The following is a 17,717-nucleotide window of genomic DNA, read 5'->3' as shown; positions in this document are numbered from 1 at the left end:
GTTGGGGGTGAAGCCCCCCACATTATGTAACATTAATGTAACATTAGTTTTATATATATTTTTTTCTTGGAACAGTGATTTTTTCCCTTGGAAAAAAATTGATGTTCTGAGGTTTTGACGTTGTAAGCTTTCACTTACATGGGGTCGATTATGTGTTGTTCGCTCTTCTGAGCATGTGATATCATAATATAGATCCACTTTAAAGTACCATTTAAATGTGATAGTGCAATCATTTGTGCACTGCAGCAAGGTGTAATAAGCTGTTTAAACATGGGTAACTCATCAATGAGCAATCATGCTTGAGCAAGCAAAAACTGAGTAAAGTAGGATCAAGAAACTAAAAGGAAACTCCAGGAATTGGATGGTGCTTGAAAGTTGTTGTGTTACATGGTGTCAGTAATTCTAGATCCTGTCCCTCACACACAAAAAAAATAATACTTTGTAAAAACTAAATGAAAACACTACCCAAGCTAGAATTTCCACTGAGTGTCCTCTCAAACCTCCTGTATTAGAGGCACATGGGATATATGCAAATGACCCTTATGAACATCAGGTGTTTCAGCTATGGGACAAGACATAGAAACTATATTTTTGGGGTCAGTCAGGATTTTTGGACTGAAACCGTGGCATTTACAATGTCTGTGATCAAATGGCTCCATTTTGAGACAAGGCATACTCGACCACAGAAGCACGTCTTTCTACCAATTTGGCAAATATCTGGAAGATTTGTATGCTCGGGAATCTGTCTACAAATAAGCTGGTCTCTGAGTTTGGTAATCATTTTTTTCTGTTTTTTTTTACTTTTTGTATAATTCTTTTAGCTATCATCAGTTATATTCTTGTTTTCTACATCTTACATACCATCTTAATATCTCTGCTATTATGTGATTACCAGTCAAGACCCTCATTGTCATTGCCTTTATTGCTTGGAGAAGGAGAACTCTGAGAAGCACTGATACATGTACCAGAGGTTCAACCCTGCCACATGACAACATCAGAGAGAAAGTCTGTTGGCATACTTTGCAACTTAAAAGATGGTTGGGGGTCATAAGTTAATTGCACGGGGACCAGTAGCAAGGTACTTCATTCAGCCTCATGGACGGACTGGAGGATTGCCACAAGAACTTAAGTACAGAGGGTAGATATAAGCTTATCCCTTTGGGATAGTGGGGAAGGTAGTCTATTTCAAAAATTACTTTCTGGTTTTCACAAATTTCTAATTTCATCCTCCTGTGGTGGGTAGCCAAGAACACATTGGACCTCTGCTTTAGTGCAGAAACAAAGAAAATAGGAGAAGATACATCTACAACTTCCAGGGTCTATATTAGAAGACCGAAGATGCATTCTTTTGAATGCATCTTGGTCGAACTTAAAAGGCTGAAAACACAAAACATTGAAGCGGCTGTTAAGCAAATTATTTTTCTGGGAAAGAATTTGCTTGGCCACTTTGGTACTTTGCTGTTTTTGGCACTGTAGTGCGGTCTCAGAGTTGGTATATTTAATTAGCGGGGGTGTGGGGAGCACAGCCCCCCACTTAATGTAATGTTTGAAATTGATTTTTATTTATTTATTTTTTGTTGGACATTGTAAGCTTTTGCTTACATAGGGTCAATCAATCACCATTCACTTTTTAAGCATTTGGTGATTTATTATAGACCCCAGCTTCCATTGGGGGGGGGGGGTCCACTGCAATTGGCTCTACTCAGCATATGTTTGATCAATTGGAGTCCTAGGTCTTTCAGCCCAATCCCGGGAAGTGCTTTCTTGGATCAAACAGTTATGGACTGTAAAAACATGAGGCTGAGGTCTTCTGTCATTGGTTTATCCCAGTTCCTAGCAGGTTTGGCCAGTCCACTCTGAGGGGGAACATTCAAGTCATTCTATGTCAGTATTCATGGTTGAAGGCTTAAGAATGAAACCGATGTTTGTTGCCTGTAGAATAATGAGTCATGGATTTGGGATCACACTATTAGGGAGTATGGCACAGACCTCTCTCTGTCATTCACCACCTCTGGCAGGCATACACCAGATTTTCCCCATCTGATGTTTAGTGTATGGTTTTTTTTTGTATATTCACCCTATCTTGAGATTGACTGAGAGAAAATAGTTACAAATAGGGGGATATATGGGAAACCTTTTCTTCTTATATAAGGAATTTGAAGACCTAGGCAAGCTGGCATTGGGCACTTAAGCACATCCTCCCTATCCTCTTCTGTCCATCTCCTGAGACATCCATACTGCTAGTAGAGCATGAGTTGCCAGGACCAGAGTTACGACTTCCTCCCTTTATGCCATGTGACAGGACTGTGGATGGTCTATCATTACAGCATCAAGAAGGAGGAGGACTGTCCCAGATCTACTGAAGATGAATGCTATGACATTAGTGCATGTGATGTTCGGTACACTTGACAACATAGGAGATGGAAGTTTGATACAGGAAGATAATCTCAACAGTGACAAGTGTGAACCTGAGATTGTAAAAGGAGAGAGGTGAATAGACCAGTGGGAGGTAGGGTGGAATTATGAGAGATGCTCACTGGCATTATCAATAAAGACTGAAGGCTAGGAACAGTGTGATGGAAATGGTTCATTGAAAGGCTTTTGGTTGAAAATTTTTAAAGGAAAGACTACAAAGCTAACGGGAAATAATGCAAATATTGAAAACGTTGGAGTATTTCTTTTTGTATCTGAAGTGAATGTGTTGTCATTAAGTGCAAAAAAGTATGGGCAAAACTCCTAATAAAATTTTATGATATGAGATTTAATTACGAAGCAATGTGAGGTTTTTGAGGGTGCTAATTTGCAATTATTACTGGGCTTACTGTTGTATTTGTGAGATCAAATACTGCAAGTCCTGACACATTGAAAAAATAAAGTAAAATTTCAGCAAATAACAGCAAACTTTCAAAATTCTTACATTATTAAAATATCTTTGTAGATACTTAACCTCCATCATAACCCTCTAAAGTGGAGGTTGTGACCCGTCAGACCCTACAACTACTACATATTAACTTTCAGATTGCTGTTCCTAGGAGTAGGAATTAAATTCTGAGATATCACAGTTATCTGACCTAGTATTCATTCCCTCTTGATTCACACTTACATTCAGTACTTTTGAGGTTCACAGTTACTGTCTTCAGAATTTCAGTAGGAAATTACTACATCAAGAGAAGATGTTCATGAAACGAGCTTCAAAACGTCTGGTGTAGTGTCTTTTTGGAACAGACCTTAAAAAAAGACTAAGAAAGTGACTTAAGAATAAATGTAAACAACTTGGGTAAACTAAATATGTAAAGTTAAAACTAAAAACTTGAAAAATAAAGAATTTAATACATATTATAAGAATGTCTTCATTTTTCTTTATTTTTCAAGTTTTTAATTTTAATTTTTGTTTTAGTAATTCAGTTAGGGCAATTTAGCTGTTTTTTGGATATTGGTTTTGAAAATCTATAAAATGTTATGAGACTCGCAGTCACTTTTATTGAATTTGCTATTTTAGTGTGTGCCAGGAAAGGAAAAACAATGCAATGGAACACTTACCTGGTTTATTTTATATACTGGTTGAGATATAGTCCATTTTTTGCTTGTTAATTTAAGCAGTGTTACAAGTGTGGTCATAAATCTAATTTTAATTCACTGTAATGTAGTTGCACATCATTTTTTTTTCTGGGAAGCATATTAGCAGGAATTGTTCTATTGTTCTATTCAGTTTAATTTCTCCAAGTGTTTTGGGTTTCAGATACCATGACGGGAATGGACCCTGTTGTTAAGTTAAAGTATGATTAAAATTCATGAAATTAGTATTGTTTCAATCTTTGATGTTAGCCAAAAGTGCTCTTTGGAGCACCTGTAATGTACCCAGAACTGGCTCCTTCTGCAATTCATATGGAGTTACATGTATCTGTAGCATATCTAAATATGACTGTAAATTCTTTTTTATGACACCTGTTGCTCCTACTACTATTGGAATTGTCTGGATATTCTTCTTCCACATTCCCCTCGTTTCTGCCTTCAAATTCTGGTATTTTTTTACTTTTTATCTCTTTGTACATAAGATACTGTAATCACTAGGTGTAGCAATTTCAGTGATCAATGCTACTTTTGTCTTCTTTTCATGAACTACTATATCTGGTTTTCTCGTGTCTGTTTTTGAACTGTTGGTGATGGGTGATCCCATGTGATATAAAGTTCATCATTTTCTGTCATGCTCTGTGGCTCATGTTTCTAATGCTTTCCAGCTACTTCAATATTGTACTGTTTACACATTCCCCAATACAAACAGCTGTGCCACATTATTATATCTTTCAGTATACAGGCTCTCTGCCATCGAGCAACAAGATGTAGGACTGCTTCCAATTCCGTTTTACAAAACCTGCATTTGTCTGTTTTTCCAACATGTTCAATGAACTTTGTAAACCCAGCATATGTAGTCCAGTATCCTGGTAGCCAATATTAACCTTTCATCTTTTGTTTTAAATTCACCTCTCCTTAACTGTTCCTACATCAGATTCTGATCAACATGAGGTTGTTCCAGAAGTTTTCTGCACTTGCAATTATATTTACACGTTTCCACATTTCTTGCCTTGTCATCCGATCTTTCACATTATATTCTTTCCTTTTTTGGCGCATTCAGTTGCTGCCAGATTTGTATCTGCTTACGGTTTGATTTCCATTCCTATTTGACACCAATATGCTTCTGCTGAACTAAACAGGAAAGTCATCTTAAACTTATTCTTCTCATGTTTTAAAACTTTCGATGTGTTTGGATCTTCTGAGGTCAGCAGACATGTATGCAGTCCTATGATTGCAAATCTATACTTGTGATCAGTTTCAAGGAGGCCCAAACCGCCATCAAATCGGCAATGTATAATCTTGGCATACACTGATTTTTATATATCATTTGATAAGTGTGAAGAATTTTTCTTGTTTTCCTATCCAACTAATCCAATACCGTTTGAGGCCATTCAATCACCCCAAAATTATAAGTCAGAACAGGAAAAGCGAATCAGTTTATGCCTTGGACTTTGCACCTAGATGTTAGGGGTGTTTTCAGCATTAATTTTAGCCTTCTAAAATATTCCTAAATTTTATTTGCATTTTTTCATGTTTTATTGTCAATCATTCATCAGTTCCCAGATATTTATACAGTCCCTTCTGCTCTAGTCACTTCATGTCACATTTCTATTCCAGACTGATATTTTCCTAGACCAGTGGCTTTCCTGTTTTAAAGGTTGCATTTACACAGTTATCAAGACCAAATGGCATTCTTATTTCATCTGAGAAAGATTTAACCACTTGTAGTTGTACTTTCAGTTCCTCAGCTGATGAACTATACAGTTTTAAATCGTCCACAAAAAGAAGATAAGTCTTTCAACTTTGTTGTTTTCTGGAAGCCGAATTGTAACCATGATCTAATCTGTTAAGTAGTCAGCTTAATGAGTTAAGGGCAAAACAAAAGAATGGTAGTGACAGTAAGTTACCCTGGAATATTCTCCTTTGAATTTTTATCCCTAGGATAATAATATGTCCTTTATCATTGCTTAGCTGCAATGTAGCCATTCTATTTTATGGCCACTGTAATGTAATCGATCAATGTAGGGTGCATCTTAAACATTTATAAGTACTCCTTTATCCAAGAAAGTGGGATGCCATCAAATGCTTTTTTGCAGTCTACCCATACCATATTTAGATTCTTCTCCTGTTTGCAATTTTCCAGTATGACTTCATTTAACAACAAATGATCTTTTGCTCCATATGACTTTTTTTATTGCCCTTTTGTTCTATTGCCATGATTGAGTTTTCTTCTAAATGACTACAAACTCTGTCAGCATCAATTCCAGTGTATAGTTTGTTCATCATTGGAAGGCAAGTTATTGGTCTATAGTTTTTAGGATGTCTTTCAGATTCACTCTTAAAGATGAGCATTATTTTTTCTGTTGTTGACCAGGTTGGTGTCTGTTCATGGTGTGCATCTAAATAGTTCTTACTCAGGCCTAAATTTTTTGTAAAGATTTTAATACTTTTAACCAGAAGTTAGGCACTGCATCTGGGCCTGGGGTTTTCCACTTAGGAGCTTTTCTTAATTTTGTTTTAATTTCTCTGGCCGTTACTTCACCCCATTTCATATCCTGTGCATTTGAACTTTACTGTTTCTTTTACTTCTTTTATCCATTTAGCATCTTTGTTATGTTCTACATGATCTTCATAGATATTTCTAAAAAATGTGTCTATTTCTTCTTTTTTTGGTGGTATTTCTGTTCCTTTTATCTTGTTTTCCAATTCTCTATAAAACGTTTTGAGTCATCAATGAATTGCTTATGTTGTACTTTTCCTTTATATTTATCTGCATATCTTGTAAGTTTTTCTGTCTGTGCTGATATCTTTACTTTATTATTTGCAATTGTGTATGGTAGATCCTGGTCTGTTATGATACTGCTCATTGCTTTTATCATTTCTATGTTTCTGAGTATTCTTGTTAATCTGTTTCCTCTCCTGTACTCATACGTTCATAGGTTCATAGGTAGGTACTAGGCTATTGGCCCTAGGGCCTATATAAGCCTAGCCAAAAATGTACCCTGGCTTTCGCCACCCAAGAAAATAATTTTCTTGTGCCCCTGTCGAGCAGAGCCACAGAAGTGATCCCTGCGGTGAATTTCCTATTTCCCATCCAATCATCAAGATTTTTCTTGAAGAGTGCTAATGAGGAGCTCTGTTTGACATAGATAGGTAGTTTGTTCCAGAGTATGGGAAGTCTCTGTAACAGGAATCTATCCCTTCAGCATGTTCTGTTTATTGTGGTGACAAGGTTTAGGTCCCTAGAGCGTGTAGCTTGGAGGGATTGGGATTTCTTTAAGTGGAGCATGTCCAACAGCTCTGGGTTTGACATAGCTTTGTATGTTAGGCAGAGATCACCTCTGAGTAGGCGATATGCGACGGAGTAAAGCTGGAGTTTTTTGAGATGGTCTGCGTAGGGCATCTGTTTGAGGCCAGTAATCCTCTTTGTGAGGTATTTTTGTGGCCTTTAAAGTTGTTGTAGATGTATTGTGAGGTACATACCAAAAGGGGTGTTGTACTCTATAATGGGTCTAATGAGTGATGAGTAGAGAGGAACAATGACCTCTTTTTTTCTGGATGAGAAACCTTTTGTGATGAGGTGGGCCATGTAGAAGGATTTCCTGACCACTGTGGCAATGTGATTATCAGAGGAGAGACTACTGTCCACCTGTGTCCCAACGTCTCTTATCACATTTTTGGCACTAAGTAGACTACCAGCTATGTGGTAGTTCATGGGTATAGAGTTTTAACAAAGGGGATGACAATACACTTTTTGGCATTGAGCTTCAGGCCATGGTTTGACACCAGGCATCTGTCTCAGTGAGGCCCTTTTGTAGTATGTCCACATCATTAAGAGTTTTGATTATGGCTCCTAGTTTGCAGTTATCTGCAAACTTTGTTAGCCAAAGACCTTCTGTGTTAGCCTGTACTTCAGAGAAGAAGATACCAAACAGGAGAGGACCCAGGACTGAACCTTGTGGTACTTCACTTGTCACTGGCCTGAAGTTGGATTTGGAGTCTGCTACTTTCACAGTGTGGGTTCTGTCCATGAGCCAGTTGGCAACCCATCTTGTGACATAGGGATTTATACCTAGTTTAGTGAGATGATCTATAATTCCAGAATGGGCGATGTTGTTGAAAGCCTTGGTGAGATCTAGATAAGCTGTGTGAACCACCTTACCCTCATCTATGGCTTTGGTGACTGCTTCAAAGAAGTCAATCAGGTTTAGGAGACATGATCTGCCTTTTACAAATCCAAACTGGGTAGGGTCCAGAGTTTGGAGATTACCAATGTCTTTGTTTATGAGTTCCATGATGATATGTTCCATGGCCTTGCAGACCAGGCTTGTCAGGCTAATGGGGCAGTAGTTCCCAGGGTCCATCGTGGCTCCCCCTTTGAGGAGTGGGGTAACCGTCGCGGTGCACCATTCAGTAGGCACAAAGCCTGAGGTGAGGCTATGATTGAACATGGTACTTAGGTAGGGTGCCAGTTCATTCTGTAGTTCATGTAGAACGTAGCCTGGGATATTGTCAGGTCCCATGGATGCTGTATTCTTGGCTTTGGAGAGTGTGTTTTTTACCTGTGTAGCTGTGATTACAGGAACTTTGCATTCTTCTGGTATAGAGATGGGCCCTCTATGGGGTGAGAGGGGGGTAAAGTTAGCACTAAACCTATCTGCCAGGATGTTGGCAATATCAGTTGGTTCTGTATATTTAGTGCCATTGTGCTGCAACTCAGAGCAGATCTGAGTGTTGCCATTGAGATTCTTGACATAGCTATAGAATGCTTTGTGGTTGTCTTTAGAGTCAGTGATGATTTTGTTTTCGTAACTAGCTTTGGAGGATTTTATGAGGGATCTCAGCTTCTTACTGAGGTTGACCGGGGAGTTCCTCCAGTCATGGGATTTTACTCTTTTTTTGCAATAGTTTCTTTCTTCTGTTGTAGAGCTTGTTTATGGCAGAGGACCACCAGATTGGCTTCCTTTTTTTGGAGGATAGCATCTTGGTTCTATTAGGGATAGAATGATCCATGCACTCGTGTAAGTGCTTATAAAGTGCATTTGTGTAGGATTCAGCAGTCGTACCTCTATTGTCCATCTGCATGGGTGTCATGAAGTTTGCCACTTCTGTCTTAAGAAGTATGAAGTTGGCTTTGGAGAAGTTTTTTACAATGGTTTGCCTAATTGGGGGTGGGGGCAGGATGTGGATGTCTAGGGTGATTAGCTTGTGGTCGGATCTGAACAACCATGGAATTGACCTCTAGTGTGGAACACCGGTTGCCCATGTTGGTAATGACCAAGTCTAGGATATTGCTGCCCCTGGTGGAGGTGACAATAAGTTGATCAAAGGCGTTGGAATTGATGAATTCCCGAAAACGTTGAGCAAAAGAGTTGGTACATGAGTAGTTTTCCCAGTTAATGGTGGGGTAGTTGAAATCACCCATTATTAGGGTGTTAGGTTGTACCCTAATACTTTCCAGTGTATCAAAAAATGAGGAGTGGGAATCCTGGGGCATGGTGGCTGATCTGTAACAAGCTACAATTTGGATTGCAGTCTTGCCCAGAGTTAGTTGCACTTGGATAATCTTGGATGCATTATGCTGTGCAACTAGCCTGGAGATGTGGATATCCTTAATGAATATGGACACGCCTCCACCTTTAGTGCTTCGTTCCAGGTTAGGTGGCCGAAAGGTGTGGTATGAATTATAGGCTGGAAATGCAGGGGTGTTCTCTGGAGCTTTGAACCAGGTCTCTGTCACTGCACAGATGCCGATGTTCTCCATTTTAAGGAGTGCCTCAAGTGAGTGCATTTTGAGGTTTAGACTTCTAGCATTGAGTAGCATTACCCTCAGATTTTGCTTGCTTGTACCTGTTACGGTGGTGAATTTGTCATTTGAACCTTGCTTAAAAAAGACACTATAGGGGTGGCAAGAGCCTTAGCCAGTATCCGGAATCCCAAGGGCGACAGGTGCAGGCCATCTCTGGCAAAGCATCATGGTCTGTCGATCATGTCGTCCCAGGCAGACAAATACTGGATCCCCTTAGAATGACACCAGAAGCTTAGCCAATTGTTGAAGTCAATCATTTTGTCCTTGTACTCTGGATCCTACCCAGTATGGCATCATTCTGGGTGATGGCAGGATGCTACTCAGGGCCAGGGTCATACCTGCCTGGGCTACAAGATCAGAGAGCTCCTCCATGTCTCTTTTCATGTAGTCCAGGGAGGTACATCTCAGGTCATTCACACCAACATGGACAATGACAGTGTCATATTTGTACTTGTTGTGGAGTGACCTGAGTGCGTGCGTTATGTGGCAGATCCTGGCACCTGACAAGCAGCTGACAGTAACTTTCCCCTTGTTTAGCCTGGTGAGTGGAACATCAGTGTGCCTGACTATAGAGTCACCTATGACTAGAGTGTTGGGTACGTTGTTATGCCTTATGGGCTGTGGTTGAGTGGCACACTGAGTTTGTCGCTATGTGTCATTTGGGTTGTGTTGAGGGGTGGAGTTTGCTTGCGTTTCTGCTTTGGAGGTCCCTGATGCTTGGGCAGGCTTTTATTGAGAGCCTCTGCAAATGTAGGTGTGTGTTTTGTGTTTCTGTGTGTGTGTTTTGGTGGTGTAGGTTTTGAGGGACTATGTGATGAGTGTGGTGTGGTGCCAGTACAAATACAAGTGCAAGCAAATACATTAGGTTTGTGTCGGAGATTGCACTGTTAGCCAGGTATAAGTTTACTCTAAGATGTCTATACTATACAGAGCATAGTGAAAAGAACTCTAGTCAGTCTGTGTACGCCATGTGCTGGAGTCCCTTGATCTTTTTAGTTAGAAACCTTTGCGGTCTGTCCACGTGCTGTAGGTGCTTTGTACAGTACATGCCGGAAGGGGCGTTATACTCAATTATGGGCCTGATTAGTGATGAGTATAGAGGGGTTATAACCTCAGTGCTCTAGAGGTGATTCTTATGCTAATCAAGTGTGCTATGTAGAAAGCCTTCCTTACTACAGTAGACACATAGTGGTCAAAGTTAAGGTCTCAGTCTATTTGTGAACCCAGATCTCTTACCTCTTCTTAGGTTTATAGGGTATTGTTGTTAATTTAATAGTGTGAAGGGACATTGTTTTACTGAAGAGAATGATGATGCATTTCTTTGCATTTAGTTTCAAACCATGACTAAGACACCAGTCATTGGTCTGTGTAAGACCCTCCTGAAGTATAATGAAATCATTTGGGGATTCAGTAGTTGCACCCAGTTTGCAGTCATCCGCAAACATGGTCAGCCACATCTCCTTAGCTTTGGCTTGAACTTCTGAGAAGTATATACTAAACAGTAGGGGGCCCAGCACTGACCCTTGTGGCACCCTGCTGGTGACAGGTCTTCTGGTTGATGTAGAGTCACCCACTTTTATAGTGTGTGACCAGTTTGTGAGCCATTTGGCAACCCATCTTACAACAAAGGGGTTTACATTCAGTTTGCTAATTTTATTGGGAATGCCTAAGTGTGGGATTGTGTTAAAGGCCTTTGCCAAGTCGACGTATGCTGTGTGAACAAATTTGCCTTAGTCAATGGCCCTGGTCACATTTTCAAAGAAATCCACCAGGTTTAACAGGCAGGATCTGCCCTTGATGAAGCTGAATTGGGTCAGATCCAGGGTATGGAGGTCGCCTATGTCTTTATTTATGAGGCCCATGATGATACATTCCATGGCTTTACAGATGAGGCTCATCAGGTTTATGGGTCTATAATTCCCTGGGTCTGTTGCTAAGCCATCTTTATGGAGGTGAATAACTGTTGCTGTTCTCCATTCCACAGGAACAAAGCTTGTGGTTAGGCTGTGACTGAATAGGGTACTTAATGGTGATGCTAGTTTATGTTTTAGTTTGCTTAGAAGACAGAGCCTGGGATGCAGTCTGGTCCCAGAGAAGCTGTGTTTTTTGCCATAGAAAAGGCTTTAATGACCTGCTTTTTGGGTATGTAGGGTGGGGGAAGTTGGGGGCAAAGTTTGTGATAAGTTTGGAGGGGATAAGTGAGTGAAATTTTCCCTAAATCTGTCCACTAGTAGGTGTGCTATCACTGCTGTGTCAGTGTGTGTGATACTGTTAGTAACTAGCTTGGCACATGCTTGGGTCCTACATTTTAGGCTACGTGCATAGCATTGAAAGGTGTTATGGTTATCCTTGGCTGTGATTGCTAATTTTTTTTCAAAGTTACCCTTAGAGGATTTGATTCTCTCTGGAACAGCTGTGTCTATACACTTATACAAGTAATTGTACAGGGCTTTAGTGTAAGCTTTGGTGTAGTTACCGCTTCCAGCTGGGGTAGGGCTTGGAAGACATTTATACCTTCCCCTGTGAGGACGTAATTTGCTTTGGTGAAGTCTTTTAGTCTGACTTTGCCCTTTGGGAGTTCTGATATTAGTGCCAGTTTGAAGGTGACTGATTTGTGGTCAGGTTTGACTAATGATGGTCCGAAAGTTGCAGTGGTGTATTTGTTTGTCATGTTTGTCTGAGTATGTGACAGGATGTTGCTGTCTAGGAGATATTTTAGCATATGGGTATGGATGCATTTTTCTAGGATTTTGGCCTGGGGGGAGAGGAAAGAAATGGGTCTGTAGTTATTAAGTTCAGTGGAGGTCTGCCTCTTATACATGGAGATCTCAAGCATGACTGTCTTATATAGTCCAGTGAGGTACATCTCAGGTCATTCATTCCAACAAAATTCCAACATAACAGCTACAAACAAATGCAATCTGAGGATCATGCTGTTCAATGCTAGAAGCCTAAATCTCAAGATGCACTCACTCAAAGCTCTCCTCAAACTCTAGACTGTCGACATCTGTGCTGTAACAGAGACCTGGTTTAAAGAGGCAGACCTCCACTGAACTTAATAACTACAGACCCATTGCTTTACTCTCCCCCCTGGTCAAAATCCTAGAAAAATGCATCCATACCCAGATGCTAAAATATCTCCTAGACAGCAACATCCTGTCACCTACTCAGCATGGTTTCAAACCTGCCCATAGTACCACTACAGCCCTCCTCTGCTTCACAGAAACAGTAAACCATCTCAAAAATGAAGGCCTGCAGGTGTCAACTCTTTTTTTGGATATGTCCAAAGCATTTGACACAGTCTCGCACCAGATCCTACTAAACAAACTAAACCAGTATCACCTATCAAATTCCACTCTTACCTGGTTCCAAAGCTACTTAACTGACAGGTACCAAGTTGTGAGATGGGAAAATTCTCTCTCTCCTCAGCTATCCATAACTATAGGAGTCCCACAGGGTTCTATCTTAGGACCACTACTATTCACAATTTTCACAAATGACCTCCATACCTCCACGCAGCATGCATCTATCATTCAGTATGCAGATGACACTACCTTAATCTGTGCTGCACAAAACATTCCCACCCTCCTGCAAACAACTCAACTAGCATTCTCTGACATTGAAACCTACCTAACCAAAGCTCAACTTATCCTCAATCCAAAGAAAACTCAGCTTATGATTATAACCAGTTCTAACAAAAACACTGATAACAGTCAATTCACTATCTACTCCACAAATGCTACTCCAATCACTCCAGTGGCACAGGCTAAGCTACTGGGAATAACCATAGACTCCCACCTAAAATCTGATAGTCTTCTCAACTTAACTATTAAAAAGGTACATGCCAAACAGGGATCACTCTACCGTATCAAACCATTTCTTACCAACAACACAAGATCAGCCATTGCTTGCTCCCAACTTTTATCCAACCTGCTCTATGCATCTCCCATTCTGACTAATCTCAACAAAACTGAACTAAACAAAATGGAAGCCTGCTATAACAGAACTGCCTGCTTTGCTGCAAATTGCTCATATAGAACTCATCACTGTACTGCTTTGAGACAGCTCCACTGGCTTAAACTGCCCAACCTCCTAACCTACAATCAGCTCTGCCTCTGTCGTTCTATTTATTACCTCCCCAATAAGTGTCCTGCCCTCAATAACCTAGTACAACATCACTCAGCCAAAAGGCCTCTTAGATCATCAAGCAAGCTACTACTAGAAGTCACCAACAGCTGCAATAGCTTTGGAGATACACTATATAGTAGTTCAGTGGCTAAAAAATGGAACTCTGTCCCCACTAGCATTCAAAACACATCATCCAAAGCCTCCTTTAAAGACCTCATCAGGCAACATCTTAAGCAAAGTTGGCAGTGCTATGATTGCTCCCCAGGCTAGTGAAAGCAGATAAGGTACACATACTAAACCTAGAGTACTTGATTAAGATTGAAAACTATTTTCACAAACACTGGCTAATCTACAATGTATGTACTGTACCTGTATACTACGTATGTAGCCCTATCACAATACCACATCATTTCTGTGGCACAGAATGTCACTTGTAACAATATTTTTGTCACAACATTTTAACCGTTTATAAGTACTGCATTTTTACACTTTATAACTATGTCTCCAGTTATAATGCTTTCTTTTACTCTGCTATTTTCATGTATTTCTTTAATGTAGATTCATTTTAAACTTTAGAGCTTATCTCCCCAGGCCTCTACTGAAAATGGACATATATCCAGCTAGACTAGCCCGGTCAACAAATGTAAAATAAAACAAAATAAATAAAAATAAATGTACTCTACCTATGTTCCAAATTTCAGCTGTACACCACAAATCTATTAAGTACCTTTACTTTTAAATATTTTTTTGTTTGTTCTCTCCACTGTAACTGTTGATGTGCTGCATACCACTGTAAAAACATGTCTTTTGTAATTTGTGTGTATACTGATCACGTCTAAATGTATCTGTAATTTTTCTATGTGGAGCTTTTTTCCCTGGGCCTCTGTTGAAAAAGGGCTTTTTCAGCTCAGTCAGACATCCCCGGTTAACAAATGTAAAATAAAATAAATGTTAGTGAGGACCAGGTCTTGTATGTTTGTTCCTCGTTGGGGTTTCAATAATTTATTCCAGAGCATTTGAGTTAACAAAGTCAAGGAACTTTTGTGCTAGTGAGTTAGGGCTGGAGTAGGTTTCCCTGTTGATGGTGGGATAATTGAAATCCCCCATGACCAGAGTGCTTGGCAATATTTGGATTAACTCCAGTTTGGTCAAGTAGGCCTCGTGCACATCATGATCCATGGAGAGTGATCTAGAACTAACTACGACTTGAATGGGAGTCTTACCCACAGTAATCTGAATTTGGAGTAATTTTATGGAGTTGTCCAATCTAACTAATTGGGAAGTGAATTCATCACTAATATAGATAGAAACACTGCCTCTTTTGGTTCTCACACATTCATTTTGCAGTCTGAAGGTGGGGAAGTTTTTAGTGTCAGCTTGAACCAGGTTTCTGTGATTGCACAGACATCTACATCTTCCAGTGATAGAAATGCTTCCAGGGTGTGCAATTTTTGGTTTAAGCTTTGAGTGTTTAGCAGCATAACCCTTATTTTGTTATGGCTGGCAATTTTCATGTTGGCAATTTTGTTTTTGAGACCTCACCTACAAGAGCATTTGCCAACAGCCGAAAGCCTAGTGGTGCCAGGAGCAAACTGTCTCTGGGAAAGCAGCGAGGTTTGTTGACCATGTAATCCCAGGCTGACAGAAACTCTAACCCCTTTGAATGACACCAAAAACTAAGCCAATTTTTGAAATCGATCATTTTTTGTTTATACTGTGGCATCATTCTAGATGAGGGTAATATGCTGCTCAAGGCTAGGGACATACCTGCCTGGGACACATACTTGGAGATCTCAAGCATGACTGCCTCATATAGTCCAGTGAGGTACATCTCAGGTCATTCATTCCAACAAAATTCCAACGTAACAGCTACAAACAAATACAATCTGAGAGTCATGCTGTTCAATGCTAGAAGCCTAAATCTCAAGATGCACTCACTCAAAGCTCTCCTCAAAATCTAGAATGTTGACATCTGTGCTGTAACGGAGACCTGGTTTAAAGAGGCAGAAAGCACCCCTGTGCTCCCAGGCTACAACTCATTCCATACCTTTTGACTCATGAATACTGCTGGAAGCTCAAAAGGCAGTGGTGTCTCCATATTCTAAAAGGATACGCACACCTCTAGAGTGGTAACCCAGCACAATGCATCTGAGATACTTCAGGTACAACTAACACTGGGTAAGAAGGCAATACTAGTCATAGCCTGCTACAGAGCACCAAACATATCCCTAGACTCTCACTCCAAGTTCCTAAGCACCCTGGAATCTATTAAGGTCTATCCCAATACAGTCATACTGGGTGACTTCAACTACACTTTCATCAACTAGGAAAACTATTCAAGTACCAATGTACAGGCCCAATGCTTTCTGGAATTTAGCAATTTCAATGCCCTGGACCAGCTCATTCCGACCCCCACTAGAGGAAGCAATATCCTCAACCTGGTTATCGCCAACATGGGAGACCATTGCTCCACAGCTATAGTCAATCTCCATCTCACCTACACCCCCTGCTAAGGAGACCACCCTGAAAAACTTCTCTAAAGTTGATTTTGGGCTCCTAAAAACAGAGGTGGCTAACTTCTCGGCACCCATGCTAATGGAAAATAGCTGCATGACTGCTGAATCATACACCAATGCACTGTACGAGCATGTACACAAATGCATGGACCTTGCCACACCAAATAGAAGTAAGACGCTCTCCTCCAAAAAAAGAAAGCCAATCTGGTGGTCCCCAGCCATCAATAAACTCTACAACAGAAGGAAGAAACTGTTGCAGAAAAAAATTAAGGGGGTTGGGAGGGTGGCTTAATGGCTAAGGTGTTTGCCTTACAAACACAAGGTAAAGGGTTTGAGTCTCACAAGGGAAAATTGGCTAGGCTTAAAATGATTCACAAGGGCAGTTAGCTTATTACTAATCTATGAACCTATAAGACTGGAAAACCTCCTTTATCAGTTTCAACAAAAAGCTGAGATCCCTTATCAAATCCTCTAAATCAGCTATGAAGGCAGAATTGCATCTGACACCAAAAAGAACCACAAAGCCTTCTATAGCTATATCAAAAACCTCAAAGGCAATACACAGATTTTCTCTGAGTTATTGCACAATGGCACCTCTTATACTGAGTTAACAGATATAACCAATGTACTGGCCGACAGATTCAGTGCCAACTTTACCCCTCCCCCCCCCAAGGGCTCTATCACAATACCACACCATTTCTGTGGCACAGTGTTGTCCAAAGCCAAGAATACAGCATTCGTGGGACATGATAATATCCCTGGTTGCATCCTATATGAGCTACAAAATGAAGCAGCACCACATCTGTGTGGCCTGTTCAATCACAGCCTTACCTAAGACTATGTCCCTAATGAATGGTGCACTGCTACAGTCATCCCGCTCCATAAAGGGGGGAGAAACTACAGACCCTGGGAACTATCACCCCATTAGCATAATGAGTCTGGTATGCAAAACTATGGAGTGCATCATCATGGACCTGCTTAACAAAGATATAAGCACTCTCCAAACTCTTGACCCCACACAGTTTGGGTTTGTCAAGGGGAGATCCTGCATGCTGAAACTAGTTGACTTCTTTGAGGCAGTCACCAAGGCTGTGGATGAGGGTAAGGCAGTTCATACAGCCTACCTCGACCTGGCCAAGGCCTTTGATACCATTCCCCACTCAGGTATGATTGATAAATTCACCAAACTAGGCATCCATCCTTACATCACTAGGTGGGTTGCAAATTGGCTCACAGACAGGACCCACAGAGTGAAAGTTGTGGATTCCAAGTCAGTCTGTTGACCAGTGATGAGTGGAGTACCACAGGCCTCAGTTCTGAGCCCTCTCCTGTTTGGCATCTACTTCTCAGAAGTCCAGGCAAACACAGAAGTAATTTGGCTGACCAAGTTTGATGATGACTGCAAGCTAGGAGTCATTATCAACTCCCCAGGTGATGCAGACATCCCACAAAAGGGCCTCTCCGAGACCAAAAACTGGTGTCAGAACCATGGCCTGAAGCTTAGTGATAAAAATGAAGTTATCATCCTCTTTGGAAAAAACTCAGTTCCCATGAATTACCACATTAATGGGAGTCCACTGAACACTGAAGAGGCTATCAGAGATCTGGGCATCCAGGTCAACAGCCACCTCATCTTTGACCACCACATTGCCAACGTGGTCAGAAAGCCCTTCTATATGGCGCATCTTATA

Source organism: Protopterus annectens, chromosome 6.part0, assembly GCF_019279795.1.
Source record: "Protopterus annectens isolate FY-2018-M chromosome 6.part0, PAN1.0, whole genome shotgun sequence".
NCBI lineage: Eukaryota > Metazoa > Chordata > Ceratodontiformes > Protopteridae > Protopterus > Protopterus annectens.
Note: the sequence above shows the minus strand (reverse complement) of the source record.